Below are 19,692 nucleotides of genomic sequence, written 5' to 3' on the forward strand. Positions count from 1 at the left end.
AGACCAGTCACCCTGACAAGGAAACGGGACCAGGCAGAGATGGCACCACCCCGCCCCATCCCCCAACCCAGTGACTGTACAGCAGGGACTGGCACCTCCTCTCTCACCTTCCCCTTTCCAAATTATTATTTCCTTCCCAAGGCAGAGTGATACACTAGGTTTTGTTCTGGGACCTCCTAGAATTTTTGGAAAAAAATTATGTAAATCTCCCTATACATTTTAAAATTAAGACGCATAATTACTTTGTAAGTTTAAGTAATTGAAAAGGATATAACTTACTCAACGTGATGGACAGAAATGTCACCATTATCTATTCAAAAATCTCATAGACAAACTTTATTTTTTTTCCCAAGATGACCTGTTTTTAATGCTTCGTGGTCTACAGATGAAAGTGTACTCCAACCATCGGACCATTGGCTTTTCAGCCTGGTGGCTGCTGCTTCATTCCACACCCTTACTTGGTCTTTCCCAAGTTATTAAATTACAAAAACAACCACTAAAAATTCTTCGTATCTGGCATATAAACACAAAGCCAGAGGTATCTCAATAGTTACCTGGAAACAAAACATCTCAGAAAAAAAAAAAAAAAAAAAAAAACACCACAGGTTTAAATTCTGCAGTATTTTTCTTCATACAAAACACGAGTAAAACAGGCTTCTTAAAAATTAGTGAAAATAGCAACCAAATTATATACATTGTTACAGTACAAGCGAATGAGGCATAATATCCAGTTCTGTTTCCCAGATGAGGCCTTCTGTGCACAGCCTGTGCTGTGTGAACTCCAAAGACATCTTCAGTGGAGCCTTACAGGACAGCAGATGCAAAGAGTAGGTATCCAGAGAAGATGAGAGGCTCCTTCTGAGGACAGTGAGGGTGACTCTTGGTCCTCTGGGCCTATGCACCTGCTTTTTCCACACACTGTGGGCACAGGGGGAACCAACCAGGAGAAAGCAAGAGGCTGGCTCAGAGGCTTCCCCATCCAGCTGAGCGGACGCTGGTCCTTTGGACCAATCAGGTAATCTGGTGGTCTGATGACACAGGAGAAGCCCCACTAGCATCTCTTCTGGATGGTCACATTCACCCAGGGACCTGAGAATAGGCAGTGGGGGCCTGCAGCATTGGAGCATCTCTGTGGCCACCTGGGTGTCTCTGTTCGGAGCCTCTTGGCAGCACCGGGGCTGGAGGGATTGCTGTTAGCAGTCAGGACCTTGTCCATGACCCGGCTGCGCTTCCGCTTGTCTGCCCCTTCTTTGCACCCCAAGTCTGACGAGTTCTTCTCTTTGTCTTTGCTGGATTTTTCTAATGCTTTCCCCAAGCTCCTCGAAGATGAAAAAACACCATCAGCCCCACTGCGGGGGTCCACATTGTCCTTTATCTCCTCCTTCATTTACTCTTCAATGACCACTTTTCCTTCTCGGACCTCCTGAATGATCTCATCTGGAAGAACAAAGTTCCCCTCTGCATTTGGGGATGGAAGAACCTCAGAATCGTGCAGCGCCTGCAAATCATACATAGTGTTCAGATGGTCCCAGATGACCTTGGATGGAACCTGGCGCCCAATATTCTGGCTGAACTTGTCTCGAATGCAAATCATGTGGAAGTGCCGATTTACCCCGACAGGCTTGTGGCCCAGCATGGCGTGGAACAGGCACACCTCCACCTCAGGGCTCCACACCACCGTCTCCTCAGCAGGGTTCGGGGCTGCCTCGCCTGGGCCCCTGTCGCCTGGGCCCTTGTCGTCTGGGGCGCCCATGCTGCCCACCTTGGCCTCCCCCATGGCTGCCGGCAAACAACGAACGCCCGGCGCGAGAAGACCGTTTCCACGCAGGCGCACTCGCGATGTCCAAACTTTATTTGTTAAAAGAATGTTCCCTTGTTGAACTCATTTCTATTCCATCCTACTCATAGAATTTTATATACTTCTATGCTTGATAATAATTTATAGATCAGCATATCAATTCTAGACAGCAAAATATGTACTTTAATGAAAATTGTAGGATTTTATCTAGATTAAAGTTTTCTATTGTTTATTATAAATACAAACCAAAACTTCAATTTAATAGCCATTATAAGACTATGAATACCACCAAATATTTTGGATTGATTTATCATTGTAATTTATGTTAATATATAATTGGATAAAATAAAATTATGGCATAAAATTTTAAAATAACAACTAACACTCCAAAAGAAGAAGGCCTTTTAGAAGAGATTAATTGGCATATCATGGATGAATATTTCTTATTGCCAAATGGCAACCTCATTTTGTGACGATTGTCAGCAAAATCCAGAGAAACTCTTGGCTGCTGAATCCACAAAGAAGTTAAAGGAAACCAGATACTGCACCCCAATTAAAAAGCAAATATAGATTTATAATGTATAATAATCTTTTTGGCAAAAACTCAAAAAAAAATGTTCTCCATAGATTTGATTGAATATTCTCATGTAGCTTGCTTTCATTTGCAGCTATAATCTTTAACTTTTACCTACTTGAAATCATTGCCAAATACGTACCCAAGACCCCAGGATCAATATTTCAAACATTTGCCATCCTAGCAGGATTTCTGTGGTGGACTTTCCCCTTAAAGTAAAATCTATTCATGTATAAAGTATTGGAGAGATCAGGGATACAAGGCACATACCTACACATAGTAAAGGCGATATACAGCAAGCCTACAGCCAACATCAAACTAAATGGAGAGAAACTTAAATCAATCCCACTGAAATCAGGAACAAGGCAAGGATGCCCACTCTCTTCAAATCTCTTCATCATAGTTTTGGAAGTCCTTGCTAGAGAAATAAAACAATTGAAGGAGATCAAGGGGAATCAGTTTGGAAAGGAAGAAGTCAAAGTATGACTATTTGCAGATGATATGATAGTATGCTTAAGTGACCCCAAAAATTCTACCAGGGAACTCCTACAGTTGATAAACACCTTCAGCTAAGTGGCTGGATAAAAAATTAACAAAAAAAAATCAGTAGTCCTCCTGTATACAAAAGACAAAAGGGCCGAGAAAGAAAGTAGGGAAACAACACCCTTCACAATAGCCACAAAAGACATAAAGTACCTTGTTGTAACCCTAACCAAGGAAGTCAAAGACTTGTATGAAAAAAAAATTTCCAGTCTCTGAAGAAAGAATTAGAAGAAGATATCAGAAGATGGAAAGATCTCCCATGCTCATGGCTTAGCAGGATTAACATAGTAAAAATGGCCATCTTACCAAAAGCAATCTACAGATTCAATTCAATTCCCATCAAATTACCAACACAGTTCTTACAGACCTTGAAAGAAAAATTCTCAACTTCGTATGGAATAACAAGAAACCCAGAATTGCTAAAACAATCGTCTAAAATAAAAGATCTTCTGGAGGTACCTCCATCCCTGATCTCAATCTGTACTATAGAGCAACAGTAATAAAAACCGCATGGTAGTAGCATAGAAACAGACCGGTGGATCAATGGAACCGAATAGAAGACCCAGAAATAAACCCATACACTTATGGACACCTGATTTTTGACAAAGATTCAAAAACCATACAATGGAAAAAAGATAGCATCTTCAACAAATGGTGCTGGTCTAACTGGATGGCTACATGTAGAAAAATGCAAATAGATCCACCCTGCACAAAACTAAAGTCCAAGTGGATCAAAGACCTCAACATAAAACCAGACACACTAAACCTGTTAGAAGAAAAAGTGAGGAAGAGCCTGGAACTTATTGGCACAGGAGACAACTCCTGAACAGAACACCAACAGCTCAGGCTCTAAGAGCAACAATCAATAAATGGGACCTCACGAAACTGAAAAGCTTTTGTAAAGCAAAGGACACTGTCAGAACAAAACGACCACCTACAGATTGGGAAAGGATCTTCACCAACCCTATATCTGACAGAGGTCTAATATCCAGTATAAATAAAGAACTAAAGAAATTAAAAAGCAACAAATTAAGTAATCCAATTAAAAAATGGGAAACAATTCTCTGCAGAGGAATATCGAATGGCAGAGAAACACTTAAAGAAATGCTCAACCTCATTAGCCATCAGGGAAATGCAAATCAAAATGACCCTGAGATTTCACCTTACACCCATCAGAATGGCTAAGATAAAAAACTCAAGTGACAGGGAGGTTGTGGAGAAAGGGGAACCCTCCTCCACTGCTGGTGGAAATGTAAACTAGTACAACCACTTTGGAAATCTATCTGGCGCTTCCTCAGACAACTAGGAATAGTGCTTCCTCAAGATCCAGCCATACCACTCCTAGGCATATCTCCAAAAGAGTCTCAAGTACACAATAAAGATATTTGCTCAACCATGTTTGTAGCAGCTTTATTTGTAATAGCCAGAAGCTGGAAACAACCAAGATGCCCCTCAACTGAGGAATGGATACAAAAAGCATGCTACATCTACACAATGGAATACTACTTAGCAATAAAAAACAAGGAAATCATGAAATTTGCAGGTAAATGGTGGGACCTGGAAAGGATCATCCTGAGTGAGCTATCCCAGAAGCAGAAAGACACACAGGGTGTATGCTCACTCATATAGACATATAATATAGGATAAACCTACTAAAATCTGTACACCTAAAGTAACTAATCAAGAGGGAGAACTCTGGCTAAAATGCTCAATCCACATCCAGAAAGGCAAAGAGGATAGACATCAGAAGAAGGAAAAAACAGGGAATAAGTTAGGAGCCTGCTACAGAGGGCCTCTGAAAGGCTCTGCCCTGCAGACTATCAATGCAGATGCTGAGACTTATGGCCAACCTTTGAGGAGATTGCAGGGAATCTTATGAAAGAAGTGGGAATTAGTAAGACCTGGAGGGAACAGGAGCTCCACAAGGAGAGCAACAGATCCAAAAGAATCTGGGCACTTCCCTGAGACTGATAGTCCAACCAAGTAGCATGCATGGAGATAACCCAGAACCCCTGCACAGATGTAGCCCATGACAGTTCATTCTCCTAGTGGGTTCCATAGTAATGGGACAGGGACTGTCTTTGTCATGAACTGATTGGCCTGCTCTTTGATCACTTCCCCCTGAGGGGGTAGCAGCCTTACCAGGCCACAGAGAAAGACAATGCAGCCACTCCTGATAAGACTAGGATCAGAAGTAAGGAAAAGAAGACCTTCCCTACCAGTGGACTTGGGGAGGGGCATATGTGGAGAAGGAGGAGGAAGAGAGGGATTGGGAGGGGAAGAGGGAGGGAACTACAGGAGGGATACAAAGTAAATAAAGTGTAATTAATAAAAAAATTAAAATAAAAAAATCAAAAAGAAAAAAGAGAGAATGAATGTGAGCATGATACTCCCAAAGGTTCTTTTACAGGATGAGCACAGGGAAGAGCCATGTGGAAATAACACCCGAACTTGTTTCTTTAAAATTACCCGTCCTTGAATCTCTCCTTTGATAACACTTTCTAAGCCTGGCAGCACACTGTCCAGGGACTTCCTTTTTATCAGTCCCATGATGGTACCCTCTCCACTAATAATTTATTCATGGCCAAATTCTAGAGCCCTCATTTCAGTAGGCTAACTACAATGGTCTCCCTCCGTATTCCAGACACTCTTGTCCTCTCTTCCCTTCATCCTCCTAGCATAGCTCTCAGTGAGGACTTCAGTCCTGAGTGTTGTAGAAAGGCCAGGATTGGAAAAATAATAAAATAAAATAAACAGAGACTGAATCCCCAGTACAAACTAGGTTTAGAAAGTAAATTCCAAACAGAGAAAAGCTCACAGCCCCTATTGCCCAAACATCAGGATGGCATGGTGAAACAACATTACCTGTGACTATGCAAATTGTCCTCATTTGCATAGTGAAAGAGGTAGACACAGAATTTCATGAAAAGTGGTTCATCTTACCCAAAAGCTGACGCCACCTAAACGGAGAACCTTCCCCACCAACCACCCTTTACCACAAACAGACCAGTGGTCTTTGGGACCTCCATGCCCATTGCTTTCTTAGCAAGTCCTGAATAAACTTTTCTTCTACTTTACTCTAAAAGGTAAATTCATTCACCAATTTCCAGTGTTCCCCACCATGCTGGGCCCTGACCTTTCTTGCTGTGACATAGTAAGATGTGGGAGCTGCTTCATGAGTCTCTGTGGATGTATCATTTACAAGTGAGAGGAAGATAGTCTCTAAGGGTCCTGCTCCTTGTTGGGAAAGTAGGGGAGACAGTCCCAGCACTCCCAGTTGTTAGCCTTCAGTGTCCTGCTTGACTTCCTTTTCTCCTCCGATAGTCTTTATAACACAGATTCACAAACTGACCACATAGCTTCTCTCTATTTAAAAAAAAAAAATATATATATATATATATATATATATATATATAATGAAAATTGACAAAGAAACAGATAGGTTTATGTACAGTTTGGGCAAACCTGAAGAGAGAAAGATTCCTCCCCCCACCCCGCTTTCCTTAATCAGTGACATGATTTTATAGAGAAGAGAAAATAAAAAGCCAAGAAATATGTGCGCTTGATAGTTCTATGCTACCTTGACACATCTAGAGACATGTAAGAGGGGGGAACCCCAATTTTAAAAAGACTTCCATAAGATTGCGTCGTCAGCAAGCCTACATGGCATTTTATTAATGACTGATAGATGGGGAAGGGATCTTATTTTGGGTGGTGCCATTCCTGGGTTCTATGAGAAAGCAGGCTGAGCACTATGGGGAGCAAGCCCACCCTCCACGGCCTCTATATCAGCTCCAGGTTCTTCCTGTTTGCCTGCGTTTGGTGAGGATCAGTGATGTGGAAGTGTAAGCCAAATAAACCCTTTCCTCCCCAACTCACTTTTTGTGTGTGGGGTTTCATTACAGCAAGAGCAAGCCTAACTAAGACAATATACACATGTTAATTTAAGTGCACAGTAAGGTCTCAGGACTGTGTGAAAAGCAAGTCTCTCTTTTGAATAGTGGTGGGGCTTTAGTCTTTTCCTTCCCCAGCACTGAATTCCTGAGGAAATTTTAATCATTGGAAGTCCACTGTTCTGACAGCCTGAAAGCATATCAGTGTCTCTCTTTACAATATCTCCTCTCCTGCCAGGCTTCAGCATCAGGTCATTATTCTTTCTTTAGGATCTCAAGGTTGCTATACCTCAGCAGCTGTCAGTTTCTACAGCATCAACTAAAAATGCTTTCAAAATGAACTTTGGTGCTGTTTGCTTGTTAGTTTTTTGTTTGTTTGTTTGTTTGTTTGTTTGTTTAGTGAGGGGTGTTGATCTGAACCCGTAGCTCAGATTAAGCCTTTGGACAGAGAAGCACAGAAAGAGGAATGGACTTATGGACTTGATGAGGTGTAGTCCTGAGGAAAGTGGGGAATTGAAGGATGATCCTGGAAGACTGGACAGGAGAGCCGCTCTGGCCGGAAGGAAGTGCCCTGCTGGCATTCACTTCCAGAACCTGTCCTTCCTTTTCACTGACTCTACCACGTTAGGATTCCCAGATCCCAGAGAAGAAACCAACTTGGAAAGACAGAGGGAAGAAAGTGGCAACCTCCCAGGGTCCAGCTCTCCCTGATGACCAAGGGCGGGGAGCAGGGACTGACCCCACAACAAAGATAAGCGTGAAAAGGGACTGACTGCAGGCCGTACATCCGAGAGAAACAAGACTGCCTCCTAAAAGTCTTACCCTCTTGTTCCAACATCTTCCGTCCCATCTTCCGGCACTGCTTCCCCCTCCTCCCTAGTGAGGTACCATCAGGCTGAGAAACCTCCACGGGCAAGCAGGAACGAGACAAGCACCTGGATCCCCTGAGGTTACTGTGGCGCAGGAATCCAGGGGTTTCTCCTTCTTCAAGCCTCAGCCTGACGATTCAAGAAGTTCCAAGAACTTTCTGGAAGTGACCCACCTGAATGAGTGATCTGCAGTAATTCTGCAGCCATGAAAGAATGTGTTCATTTAGAGTTTTATCAAGCTGTAGTTTATAGCCTACTTAATAAAGCCATTAGCTCCATTACAGAATCTGTAATGACTGCCGAGGACTTACAGACAGGCAACCAGTGAGGTGTCAGAGTTATTATCCACCCGTATAGACGAGAAATGCGCCGTTTGCCCAAATCCACAGGCCGTGAATTGAACAGTAATCCTGGGGCGAAGTTCAAAGGCTGCTGTGAGCTTCTCTTAGGCTCCTGTTTGTGCGTGATCAAACTGATGAGAGCTTTTCCTTTTCCTTTGCCTGCTCCTTCTTTCTTTCGCCTGTATAACAGTTACGTGATAAATAAAGATTATTATTTATGAACTCGTTTCTTAATGGCAAGGCTAAAAAACATCTTACAGGTTGCATCCTGGTCAGTCTTACTTGCCTCTGGGCTCACCTTTATGTCTCACATCGTGCTTTATAGAAAGTAAGCGTCTGGTATACATTACATATTTGTGAGCAAATGAGCAAACATTCCCTGTAAAGGAAGTGTGCTGTCTCATCTTAACTGTTGTGCCTAATTCCCCAATTCTCTGTGTACCTGATTTATTCTAAGCCAGTGGTTTTCAACCTTCGGAACGCTGTGACCCTTTAATGCAGCTCCTCATGTTGTGGATTATTTTATTGCTACTTCATAACAGTAATGCTGTTACTGTTACAAATTGTAATGTAAATATCTGATACACAGGATATCTAATATTCGCTCCCCAAAGGGGTTCCCACCCCCAAGTTGAGACTCACTGGTCTAAGGCATGGTTTCAAGCTGCATGCAATAATTTACAAGAATGAAATCTTTGATAACTTAAGGATATTTCTAACACTTGTAGAAATACAAAATTACCTTATTTCTAAGTGTTCTTATCCTAAGACATACTTTCTGCTAACTAAATAGGAAAGCATAAAAGTTGGTGGTGTAAACAAAAAAAATGATGCAGTTTTTTGAGCCTGTGTAGTCACTGACTCTTTAAACACCAGATTTCATTAGAAAGGATAGCTGTGTGTGTGTATATATATATATATATATATATATATATAGGCACACACACATTAAGGCAACATAATATGAGACATTAGATTGGTGAAGGAGGCTGAGCATTGAGGAAAAAAAACATCATTATAGATTATTTACTTAACTTGAAATCTCTTTGGACCAATTAAAAGTACAGAAAGGTTGTCAGCAAGACCCTTCTTAGTGTGAGAGTTCATAGGTGTGCCTGGCTGGGTCCTGCTCAGGAAGTTGTAGAGCCATTGTGATGTGACCTGGGTAGAGGATGGAAAGGGGGAAAATCTACAAGGGACAACTGAAGGGTCAGACCTGGGGAGGAGTCCAGGTCAAGAGCAAACCAAGGTTCATGCTCATGCTGTTTTCTACCGCCACATACCTACCTTTGTCCTTTTGTGAGTCTTGGCTTCTGCTCCCATTTACTCCTTTCTATTGAATTGCGCCAGCCTTTCTCCTCAGCCCTGTCGGGAAATGGAGAGAGTAGCTGTCTGCTTCAGCGGCTGCTCATTTACGCAGCCCGCAGATAGCTCCAGTTTTACCTTGGAAATAAAACTAATTGCTGGCCACCAGGCTATAAACACGAGTGGTGTGCATCTCGGCAAGAAAGTACTTCATCCGCAGGGCAGTGGCTTGCACTGTCCTGTTTGCTCACTGGGATGCTGACCGCGAGATCAAAGCTGTTGCTGAGGATAACGGAATCCTAGGAGTTAAGGAATGGGGGTCGCTGAACCATCCCCAAACATCTCCCCCGACCATCTCTCCCTCCCTCTCTTTTTTTCGCTCTCTGTCTACATCTCTCTCTGTCTGTCTGTCTCTCTCTCTCTGTGCGTGTGTATGTACAAAACTGCACAAAACACAGAAGAGGAAAAACGCCTAACTTTTTATTGTTTGGCCTTTTAATTTATTTACTTTTACTATCATTTGCTTTTGCAGCTGGATCTAATGAAAGTTTTACACGTCAGGCGTGGAGCTGAACTTTTGAAACAAAAAACTTAGCTTTGGTAAATTAAAAGGGGGAAGTGTTTGCGGTACTTAAAGATTAAAGTGGTGCAAATAAAAATGATGTGATCCAATTTTTTTCTCCAACAAGTTCCAAAATAGAAAGAAAAAGTTATAAAATGCAGTGAATGATTACAAATTTCAGGAAAGCAGGGAGACATGTCCGCTGAAGAGTACTGGCCACTTCATTTACTTGCTTCACGTGTATCCTGTATTAAAACCAGTCATATAAAGAACACACCGGAATCGCTGAACACGAAAGTTAAGAGCAGACTTATTTGAACAAGAGAAAACAAAACCCGCCTAAATAACATAACACAGGAAGGAGGTAAACAATCGCATACTAGACTGATGGTGATTTATGATACTGTGTGATACAGTAATATACAGCCATTGAAGATACTGTGTGAGAAATATACTCAAAGACACTTGTAAAATAAACAGAGTGGAGTAAAAAGCATTCAGGAAGCTGAGTGGATCGGAACAGGAGTAAAAAGCATTCAGGAAGCTGAGTGGATCGGAACAGCAGCTCTTGAATTCTGCCTGTTTGTCCACCCTGTGCCTTAATCTCATTTCCCCCCCAAATTTACTAAATTTGTTTTTTTGAATGGTAAAACATTTTATACAAAAGAACATTATACTCTGCACACTGCTCTGAACAAATGCCAGGAATATGAGGACTCTAACTTTCCTCGGTATCCCATCCTCCCCTAAAATGTTCCAGGGACCACAAAGCAAGGTGTGTGTGGGAGGGGTAGGGGACAATTAAAGCCACCGACAATAAACAAAAATAAAATTCTCCCACTCTGCTTCTGTTTCAAAATATCAATGTTAGTTTTTGTTGCCCTTCCCTTATTCTTCTTCTCCATGGAGCTCACCTCTGGAAAGAACTTAGTAGTCCAGATTTGTTTGAGGACAGCCTGGTCTACGGAGCAAGTCCAGGACAACCAAGGCTACACATAGAAATCCTGTCTCAAACAAAACAAAACAAAACCAAAAACCAACCAAACAAACAAAAACTCAAAAAGCTGTTACCTATATAAAAAAAAAATTCCAGCTAGCCCATCCAAGAATTGTAAGAGGCATCATAGCCAGGCATGCTCACAGCAGAAAGGTCAGTCCTGTAAGAGCATGTGAAATAAACACAAGACTTTCATAAAAAAAGAAAAAGAAAAAGAGAGAAAGAAAGAAAGAAAGAAAGAAAGAAAGAAAGAAAGAAAGAAAGAAAGAAAGAATATCTAGCCAGCTTGAAGTCAAACATGTGAGATTCCACAAATGCAAAATGGCCTTGCAGTTGCCAAATGTTTCCAGTGAGAAGGAGACCCAGAAAGCTGATAGGTTGTCACCCTGAACTCTTTATTACCAAAAGAAAGACAATGTCAGACAACTTTTCCTGATGTCATGGCCAAAAGTCCTGGAGTGGGAAGAATCAACTCCAATGGAGCATGGTCGAAGAGCACCACAGGGAGAGAACTTTGTCCTGATTCAGAGTAAAGTCTTGGATATTATGTGCCCTGGAGGATTCCAGGGTTCTCATGAATTTACTAACTGACAATATGTCATCCTTTAATCCCCAACTTACTTCTTTCTTTAGTTTACTAGTCTCTTTACTTACTCATCTTGAATCAAGATGAGCCAAGGCCAAAAATCAGCAGCCTCATCTGGATTTGGATCACAGGGCTCTAGGCTTTGATCCCAATGCTATAGTTCCATGTCACTCACCTGAGTACAGGAGGAAGCCTACACATTTGAACAGCCATGAATAGGAGCAGGTATAAGGGAGAATGATGTACTTTTGAAACTTTTTTTGGTGACAGATGACGTTAGGTAGCGCCTTCCCATACTGACTGCTCACTTGACTATGTGTGATGGTTTAGACATGAAGAGCCCCGTCGTTCATCTCATATAAAGGTTAGACCTCCAGCTGGCTGTGCAGTTTGGGGATACTTTGGAAACTATTGGATGTGGGAGCTGGCTCGAGGAAGTATGTCACTGCAGTCAGGTCGCTGGGGATGTATTTCTCCTGGCCCCTTCCTGCTGCACAGTGCTTCCTGTCTACCAAGAGGTAACACCTTTCCTCTGCCACACATTCCCGCTGCCATGACCCTCGGCCCCAGCACATGGAGCCAAGTGACCTCTAAAATCACAAGCCTAAATAAATCCTTCCTTCCTTCGATTTTTTGTCAAGTGTTTTATTGCAATGACAATGATAGAAACTGGGGGTCTTGAGGTTACTGGTAAAGAGAATCAAAATGGGGCCTAGGACAAATGATTCTGAAATAAAGCAATAAACAAGTACCAAAATAAAGCAACAAACAAGTCTTTTGTTAGTCACCATGTGACTGGCTTTGGCAAGTGGAACAAGGCACATGTGATGCAAGCAAAGGCTGAAAGAAACACTTCATTGGAACTTTTTACATCTCCTTCCATGAAATAAGTCCACTACCATCTGAACAAACCCAGGAAAACATATTGGAAGATGATGGGCTATTTGTAGAGAGGCCCTGTGGTCCCAGGCTAACAGAAAGCATCCCAACCAAATAACCTACTGACTAGCAAGTAATAAGACACCAGGAGTCCCATAGAACCATTCTGGTACATTAAATCACTGCAGCACAAGGTGCTTTTTGCAGCAGCAAAAGTTAACCAAAGGTTCAAAGAGGAGTGCATCCAGCAAAGGGAAACCAGGCGAGGTAACAATAAGGTTGAGAAATGTCTAGGAAGAGTGGTGCCAGGCATGAGAGCCAGTATCTCCTGTTAAATAATTGGTAGAGGGAGACAATGAAGGAAACACAATACTTAAGGCCAACAGGAAATTTAAAGATGGAAGCCAAAACTTGGATGAAACCTTTGAAAGTTTATGGGATGAAATGGAATAAAATGGGAGAATGAAAGAATGAGTTAGTACAAGTCCCCAGAAATGAGGCCCCCAACAAGAAGAAGCCAGACATCCTTTGTTAGCAAGGTGGCTAACAAATGAACTGGGCTCTTAGTGGAAACCCTGAGTGAGAACCTATGGGGTGTTTTCCTGTAGTCTACGGTGTTAACAAACTACTGCACGTGCTGTGATGTGTATTTCTTTGGCAGTGACTAGCTCCGCACATTAGTGCACTGTTACACATAAGCCTTGTCAAGTAATTAAAGTACTTTTAGGCGACGGGTGTTCAGTCAGCTCTGACACAATCAAGGAGCATTCAGGATTCTCAGATTAGGTGCCCGTGGAAATCCCATTAGGAGGAGGGTCTGGAGAATAATAAATGGCTCAGTGGTTAAAAGCACTGGCTGCTCTTACAGAGGTTCCAGGTTGGGTGTCCTGATGCCACATGGAAGTACAGGTTCAAAGAAACAAAAAACAGACAAATAAACAATCCCTCCAAACAACAATAACAATAAAACCAACAACAAAACAAGATGGACAGCATGGGAGAGGCAGTCCCTGAGCTTAACTTCTGGACTGCGCATGTGCACTCTCACATGCACCATGTTAACACATGCACCCTTGCAGAAACACCACACAAAGCATTTGGGGAAAAAAAATTGAATTTCTGGGAGTGCGGTCTAGGTATTATCAATGCTCCCAGATGATTGAATTACAGAGTGGGAAGATCCTGGAAGAGATGATACCACTCCTAAACCAAGAATCCATCATATTTCTGAGAAATGAGAGATAAATACAGAAACTCTCCGAATGTCATTTCCATATATTTAGTGATTGATCTAAACTGCTATTAACCTCAAAGATCATGTTAGGACTTGGTGACTAATGGCTATTTCTGAGTCAAAAATGAAATAGCATTTATTTTTATGATGTAATAAAAGTCAAGTGAGCATTAACTCAGACCCCATGAATCAGCGAATACGGTCATTTGAACAGAGCCTAAGTCAAGTGAAGTTGTCATACGAGATTCTGAGATTTTGCTAGAAGACGTTAAAGTACTTAAGAAAAAAATAAAGCAGGGGAGAGATCAGTCCGATAATGAATTGAGCAGTGCCAGGGTGATGTTTGAGACAGTAAGGAATTATAGAGAACTGTGACAAATTAGATTTGTTGAGAGAGAGGGCTGTTTGTGACATCCAACCTCTTAAAAAAAAGAAGGCTAATTTAGCTCATAGGTTGCTCATTTATGAACCTCTGAGTCACACTAGAAGCTATTATAACAGAGATATAAATGTAACTACAGAGTTACAGAGAAGAGGTCAGAAAGGGCTTTTAAGGAGGGATAATCATGGAAACATTTTAAAGGCTGGAGATGTTTGTCATCTTCCAAGTTAACTTTAAACCATTTCACTCTGTTATTATTGCACATATGAACAAACAGAAAGGATAGTGGAATGCCTACATGCTCTAAGACTAAACGTTAATATCTAGCATCGCTCCTAGTAAATTTTCTCTGACATAATAGTATCATCTAATCTGTATACCTTATTTAAATATCACCGGTTGGTCGAGCCATTCTGCCTGGAGGCATATGTTCAGTGTCCAGTACTGCACCAAAACCTACACCAAACAAACAAAACACAAATAACACCAACTTTCCTGCTGACTTCTTCATTATCCAAGACCCACACTGGCCTTCTAAGTTTCCTTTAATGTAGAATAGTTTGTTTGTTTGTCTGTATATATCATACATACACTTGAAGTGGTTTACAAAAGTCTACCTTTTTACTTCTTAAAGGTTACATATATTCATTTTTCATATATACATTTTCAAAACTGTTCTTGCCAATGTAAATGATACATACTGTATGCCCAACAAATAGACAACCAAAAAAACATTGTACACTGACTACTTTTGTATTTCAGTCTGGGTGTAGTTTTTGTGGTTGAGCAAGCCACGGCTGAAGCATTTTAACCAATCAACAACATATTCAACATGCAATAGAGGGAAAAAACAAGGCTGACTTCAGTAAAAAGAACCTCAGTAATACAGGGAAGAATTAGGAACACACACACACACACACACACACACACACACACACACACTCTTAGCCATCAGTATCTATGAGACATAGCTTCCCTCGAACGGGTGGTCACTTGTCCGAGGACTATGACTTACAGAAGTCCAATCAGGGTGAACCTTCAAACTGACTTGGAAATGGCGGCACTGGTGGTACTTGCTCTTTCTCTCAGCATCCTGGTCTCACAAGGATCTGACAGGGCTGGGTTATCTTCAGCAGTCAAATTGGCAGCTTCATGTTTTCTTCCCTGGGAGCTGTTTTTTTTCCCCCCATTGATCTTTATAGTCTTTTGTGGAGTTTTCTCTTAAGTAGGCTGAATGGTTTTGACATCCATGTTTCTGTGATTATGACTAGAAAGATTCTGAAATTTCATAGGTAGGGCTTGCTGCTCATAGACTGGTTGTGTAGGTCTCATATTTATCCAGCAATAAAGCTTCTTTACAGACTTGCTTAGCACTAGCGATTAGTCATTCTTCCAGGTAGGAATCACAGATGCAGAACCTCTTCCTGACTGTTGAAGTTGAGTCTAAAAATTTCTACTGTCTCACAACAGGCACTGTCATATGATCACCCCTGAAAGCCTCCGTGTAATGGTTACTGCTTTTCTATTCACTCCTGTTTCCGAGAAGTTTCCAGTCACCTGGAGAATAGTGAATTTCTCTCTGACCTCATGCTTTCTTATAGCTCCTCGTTCGCTTTGTCATGTAGAGACTGCATGATGGAAAACACCAGAGAATGGCTGGAGGGGTTGTGTTTGGTCCCTGCCCAAATCTTAGACTTTACTTGTTTAAATCTTACACTGGAAAGGGGGATTTGATCTTGGCTGACTTCTAGAATGTAGTTATTTTGAATTATCGTTCATGCCCAGGATGGGGTTCCCTAAGCAAAGCCATATATTCTTCCTGCTTTGCCTTTAAATAACTTACACCATTTTGAGGTCATATTTTTTATTTTAGGATTTTCTCATAATCTAAAGTCTTGAATCTCTCCTACAATTTTCCGTGATAGATCTCATGGTCTTACAACCTAAATCACAATGGGTTACCTCTGTTCAGACAAGTCAACATATTGAGGTCTTTATTTAATTGCATCCCACATCAGGAACCAAATCTTGTGTCAGCTAGAGAATTTGATATCTACAACAAACAGAAGCCAAAATTGAACCAGCTACAGCAATAAAGAAATCCATTCATGTTTATAACTGAAGTCAGAGATGAAGCAAGACTCAGAGTCTGCTTACTTCTGGGTGGGATACATTTATCTGCATCTTCATTCTATACTGATTCACCCACAAGCTCACTCCATCACATTGGCAAAAGAACTCTAAAAGTTCCCTTGATATCATCATTCTCTAATTCTGTGAAGAAAGCAAAAGAATCATCTTTTGATTTAAAAAACAAAAACAAAAAAAAATAAAAACAACAACAACAAAAAAAAACACTGTATACCAGAGTCTGCTTGGACTGTGTAGGTTTCTTGATTATGGTAAATAAGTGGGTAAATATAAGCAGAATATTGTAGATTAATCCAACCAATGGCAGCCCTATTAGTGATGTTTGAGAATACTAAGAATCTAAATGAGAAAAGGAAAATTCTAGAAACTAGAAAGTATATTTTGATTGTTAGCTAGTGGAATTCATCACCTGTTGTTAGGCTATTAGGAATTCAAAAGTGGATTTATATTCTTTTAAAAAATGATGGCATTAGAAACTGTAGTGATGGCTCAGTGGGTAAGGCGCTTGCTGTGCAGAGATGAGGACCTGAGTTCAGATTCCCAGCATGCCCGTGAAAGGTGCTCATAGTATGCACACTTTTAACCTTAGTCGTAGAAGCAGCGGTGGCAGATCCCAAGAAGCTGTGGGTCAGCAAGGCTATCATGAACAGCAAGCGCCAGCGTCACTTAGAGGACCTGTTTCAAACAATAAGGTGGAGAGAAATAACAGTCACCCAACATTAACCCCTGACCTCCTCCTGTGCACACATGAGCAAGTGTACCCACGTGTTTATGTACACACAAAACAATACAGTAAAACCAAATGGCAGAAAAGAGTGTAATGACATTAATCATTAACAAAATGATCTTAATGTGGTTTTTAAAAAATGGCTATCAAGGGAGCAGGAGAGATGGTTCAGTGGTTAAGAGCACTGTCTGCTCTTCCAGAGGGCCTGAGTTCAATTCCCAGCAACCACATGGTGGCTCACAGCCATCTACAATGTGATCTGACATCCTCTTTTGGCATGCAGGTATACATGCAGATAGATCACTCATATACATATCAATTAGTTAATTAAAAATGTATCTATTGTACCATAGCTGACATTAGTTTTTATTGTAGCGCAATGCCTGACACTCCATAAATGCATGAAAAAAATAGTGCATTGTATTTAACTTGAACCTCTGAGACCTGGAAAGACACTGTCTCAAACCTCCATGAATTGAGAACTTTACTTGAGATGTTTGGATATAAAGCTTCCCAGCTGGTAAGTGAATAGCCAAAACCTGGCCTCAGACTCGCTGACTCTACAAACGCATTTCCAATGACTCTAAGCTGCTCCAGTGTGTTAAAGTAAGCCCTCAGAATTTTAGCACAGCTGTGTTCAGAATACACACAGGAAATACATAAAATTTCTGACAGCCAGTATCCAAAAAGTAATTGGAAAGATCAACGACAGTTTGAAACAGGCTCCAGCTGATATTTGCTTTACAGACCTGTAGCTGTCAAAGCAAGCAATAATGTTAATATAAAGACATAAATTATCAAAGTCACTTTGTCAATAGGATGATCTGAACTTGTGCACAAAGCAGAATATACAGAAAGAGGAAACATAATGGATCCTGCACACAAGCTCACTCAGATTTTCCTTCATCTCTGACTTCATAAGAATTAACATGTTTCTCTATTAAGTCAAAGTTAAAAATCAGATCCTGCCACGAATTTGGAAGAAAAGAATTGATCTAGCGCAGTTTATCATTTTGTTATGGCAAGGATATGGCACACTAAAATTTTGCCAACTGTTGCTTAGGTTGACAGTAAACCCTATTAATCTGATAGGTTAGTGAAGACACATTAGCAATGGAGAAAATATAACTAACCTTGACTGATTGTTCACTCCGTCATACATTTTCATATGTATCTTCTCGCTGAATAATTATTGACTAACTTCTGCTTGACAGCCATCACACATGGTAGTTGCTAAGTATATAGCATTTACTACACTCTAAGGAGACACCTTAATGCTTCAATTAAGAAAATGAAATCAAGAATCCAAAAGACCTGAGCTCAAATGGGAGCTTTGACACAGTCTGCGAGATGCTGTGTACGTGTGGTCAGTCAACTTACCTCTGTCTCATTTTCTTCATTTCGTGGAATTGCAGACGCAGTTGCTTCATGTAGCTTGTGAGATAACATACTGTTGCACTTACTATGTCTGAAATACTGCCTGACACTCAGTTCCACGGTATTTGTGTTACCAACTGGTCCCTAACGCCAAAGAGCCGACGATAAAGTAAAGAAATATGTCTGGACACTTAATTTTCCCTAAAATGCACTGAGATAAGTGTTACTTACGTTCTCCATTTTTGCAAGCAAGGCGACTGAAATTTCAATAGTTCATTCAAGGCCTGAATTAATGAGCAAATGGGCCAGAATTCAAAAACCCCATGATACTGAGTTTGAAGCCCATATTTTCACCAACTTTCTGGACGAGAAATTGAGAGATGAAGTTTCTAGTCATCGTTTCAGGCCAATACAAAAATCCCTGGAGAGCTTTTGAGAGTAACAGATAAAAAGAGCCACATTTTAGTTTCCTTAAATCAGAACATCAGAGGTAAGTTCACAGTCTCCCCCATGATTCCACAGGCACTCGTCTCAAAATTTTTCCAGCAGGAACAGTCTGATTCCTCCACAAAAGACAGCAACCATCAAGACGAAACTACTCTAGTAGAATCAGGGACATTCCAGAACCTTCCTCCACTGTGGTTCGTGTGTCTGGCCACCTCTCTGTATGGTGGGGAGAAGGCCAGTGTGGGTAATGCTGCCTTGGTTGAGAGTTATTGCCACCGGGTTACGAGATGCCCTGAAGCATTTGTGTAGCATTCCCAGCACTGTGTGGGTGGCTGTGAAAGAGGACGGTGGGAATCCATTCTCTCTCTCGTCCATGTTGGACTGACAAACTAAACAGCATCGTTTCTTCACACATGGAGGAAGGAGCAGCTTGGGAAATGTCCCAAACAAATGCAGCTGTTCTGTGTTTCTGGAGAGGGTGCCAATAACATTTTGTTCCTTGGGGTTCCCAAAAAATGAAAATGTGTGCATAGCCATAAAAACAAACAAACCCATAGGGATAATTATCATATTAACCCATATATCACATTGACGTTTATTTAAGCCCATTAAATAATTGCATATATTCTATTCTGATCTTTATTATTTTTGTCGGGACTCAACCAAGGGAAAGAGGATAGTTTGTCAGCCACAGAGGCTGCCCTCCGGTATATGCAGACCCTCGGGGGATTAGCTTCCGTAGCTCTTTGAACTGGGATGATTTCAGGAATTCATCCCGGAGGCTGGCTCGTGAGCATCTGCAGGGCTGAGGATGACCTTGTACTTCTTGCCGCCCTGCTGAGTGACAGCATTCACAGGTATGAACCACACTGGGTTTGTGCACTGCTGTGGATCAACCCCAAGGCTTTGCGCATGCTAGGTGAGCGCTCTGCCACCTGAGCTGCACCCCTGACTCCATTTCCGGACTCCAAATTCTCAATTTAGCCATTTGAGTCAATAAAAGTGGAGATGTTCCAATCAAAACACA

General features: G+C 41.4%; 1 pseudogene; it reads right to left on the minus strand.

Moving 5' to 3' along the window:
• Nucleotides 1-353: 353 nt before the first annotated feature.
• On the minus strand, nucleotides 354-4,422 carry LOC110560834 (MRG/MORF4L-binding protein-like; annotated as a pseudogene).
• Nucleotides 4,423-19,692: the final 15,270 nt, after the last annotated feature.

Source organism: Meriones unguiculatus, chromosome 3 (genome assembly GCF_030254825.1).
Source record: "Meriones unguiculatus strain TT.TT164.6M chromosome 3, Bangor_MerUng_6.1, whole genome shotgun sequence".
Taxonomy (NCBI): domain Eukaryota; kingdom Metazoa; phylum Chordata; class Mammalia; order Rodentia; family Muridae; genus Meriones; species Meriones unguiculatus.